The sequence below is a fragment of the Phoca vitulina genome, unplaced genomic scaffold, assembly GCF_004348235.1.
Source record: "Phoca vitulina isolate PV1807 unplaced genomic scaffold, GSC_HSeal_1.0 scaffold19, whole genome shotgun sequence".
Classification (NCBI taxonomy): Eukaryota; Metazoa; Chordata; class Mammalia; order Carnivora; family Phocidae; genus Phoca; species Phoca vitulina.
Window position 1 is genome coordinate 3,638,479 of NW_022589722.1, and position 2,935 is coordinate 3,641,413.

Here is a 2,935-nt window from a genome sequence, read left to right on the forward strand (position 1 = left end):
TCCAAATTGATGAAAGTATTAACTGAAAATAAGATCATAAAACGAGAATACATTTGGTAAAGATTTGACAGAGCTCAAAGTAGAGAAATACCCTTTTTAGTTAATGCCCTTATTTTTTTAATTTTGAAAATTTATCAACACAAAAAGCAGTGAGAATAGCATGAAAAAAATTCCTGTTTCCATTATCCAACTTCAGCAATTAACTACATTTTGCAACCTTTTGTGACATTCACAGACCAAGCTGTACAAGAAAAATTCTACTTATTTGACTGTGTAAACTTACGTTAAAAGAAAAAAGAAATTAAGATCCAATATATATATTCGGTCTTTAAAAAGCTGATGAAGAAGATCTCTTGTGCAAATTAGCTAGATAAAAGTAATCATACTCTATATGAAACTCAACAAAAATAAAATAAATACAGCATCTTCAATTAAATAAGATAAACAGCTACAAATTTAAAACTAAGAAAAATATTTGCCAAACATGAAGCTCTTTGGAGCAAATGAGGGAGGATACAACCTTCCATATTTCAGGGAAGAATATTCAAGGAGTAAATGATGCAGCTCTGTAAGGTCCCAGCATTCTTCACTTTGCCTAATAAGAGACATAGTCATGTGCCAGAGACAGGAGTAAACAAGGCCCTTATGGGGACCCAGTTCCATATAGCAGAACAACAGAGTGCCATTCTGGAAGTCAGTACACTTAAAACTAAGAAACATAGCAAGAAGGAAAAAAAACAAAACAATTTTTGCAGTAGATATGACTATATATTTGGAAAACACAAGAAAACAAACTGAAAAACACGTTAGAAACAATGGGAAAAAAACGTGAATCAGCAGATGGATTACAAAATCAAAATATAAAAGCAACAGCTTTCCATATATAAACCAAAGTGAGTTAGAATATTTAATGGATAAATAGACCTTATTTTCAATAGAAATAACAAAAGAAGATAAAACATTTAGGAAGAAACTTAACAAGAATTATAGAGGGCTTATACAAAGAAAACTTTAAAACCCTACTGAGTCACAGTTAAAAGAATAAATAGAAACACATAACTTGTTTGTGGAAACCAAAATTTCACATTAAAAAGATACTGTCTCTAAATTAATCTAGTAAAGCAGTTATGATCAGAAACAAAATATTTGAAAGTAAAATTTTAAGTTTGATCTATTAAAATAAACATGTAGAACTAGCCAAGAAAATTAAGAAAAGAAAATTGAGGGAGGAGCCCTACAGAATATTAAAATATAATAGAGTTATATAAATTAGCTTGGTATAAGTAAAGTAATACACCCATGCCTCTCAAATAATGCAGAAGAATCACCAAGGTGCATGTTAAGTCTGAAATTTCCCTGTGGGTCAAACATTAAAAATTCTGATTTTCTAGGTCAAGACTAGAGCGTGGAAATATGCATTTTTTATGACAAGAGTCCCAGATGATTATAACACAAGTACAAATATCCTTCCTTAACTAATCTACCAATTTAACTAAGGAATTCTACTTTCACCAAGAAACATACCATCTGATGCCCTCTGCATACTGAAAACACAACTAACAAGTTGTGTTCAAAACTGTTTATGCCTATTTACACCAAATAATTTCATAATTTAAACATTACATAAACTCATGAAATGTGTGTTCAAAAAGAAGATTATTTCTATGAAAACAAATATTTTAGAAAAACATAATAGAAGTAAATTGTTGGAAAAAATCTTTTTAACTAGTGTGGATGAGAAAACTGATTAGGACACAAATCATAAAAAGCAAAAGGACTGTCACTCAGATTATTCATAAATGTCTTTAAGATCTTGCCCCACCTCAGAGAAAGATACAAACATTATTAATGCAAAACTGATGACACAAAAATTAAGAAAACCATAGTCAAAGAAAATGCCTAAGATCTAATTTGAGACTGCAAATAAATGTGCATTCATGTTTTAATTTAAAATATTTAGCATACTATATATTTTTTATTTTCTGCTTTAACCAGTTTTTAAAATTATTATTAACAGAGAAAATACTATTTCTAATCATGTTGGCTAAGGAGGCATCATCTCCAAAACACAATTTGAGAAACACCATAATAGACAAATAGATGAATGAAACAGAATAGTGTTCAGAGATGAACCAGTTAAATAGGAAATTTGAAAAATATGTATTACAAATAGATGGGGAAAAGACAGATAAATCAATAAAGGGTGTCGAGAAAATCAATTAGTCTTACGGAAAAATACACATCGATCTTTTTTGTATTCTCACAAAACAATAAATTTGAAAAAGAAAAACCAATACACTAATTAACGTCAGAAACGTACCAAAAAAGCACTAAAATTTTAATGCGATTGTAATTCAGAAGATCTTTTAAGCATGACATTACGTATTAGCCTACAGGTGTTGAAACAAGACAATTTCGCGCGGTGGCAGTATCGTAGCCAATGAGGTTTATCCGAGACGCGATTATTGCTCATTGAAAAACAAGACAACAGACCCCAAATGGAGCCGCTTATGCTAATTAAAGTCCACGTCACCAAAAGGAGACCTAATTTAATTACAGTTTCGGCTTTCCCAGAAATGCAAACCTAAACCAATCAGGATTCACCTGAACAGTGTCGTTTAAGTATTCTGTCTCATAGACCCCTGCCAGTCCCTAAAGGAAAGTAAATCTGCAATAACCAATCTGCTTTTTTGCCTAATATACCTCCTTGTTCCTGCTCCCTTCTGCCTATAAAAGTCTTTCATTTTGTACAGCTCCTCGGAGCTCCTTTCTACCTGCTAGATCGCGATGTTGCCCAATTTTTGCTCAGATAAACTCTTAAAATTTTTAATCTGACTCAGTTTATCATTTAACAGTTCTGTTAGTAAAAAGGAGCCTAACAAAACTCCCGCCAGCCCACCGAGAACAACAAGCCAACTCTGGGTACCTGTTGGGC

At 31.9% G+C, this 2,935-nt stretch overlaps 1 pseudogene; it reads left to right on the plus strand.

The window, feature by feature from the left end:
- The first annotated feature begins 2,411 nt into the window (after positions 1-2,411).
- LOC116640146 lies at positions 2,412-2,577 on the plus strand (annotated as a pseudogene).
- The last annotated feature ends 358 nt before the right edge of the window (positions 2,578-2,935 follow it).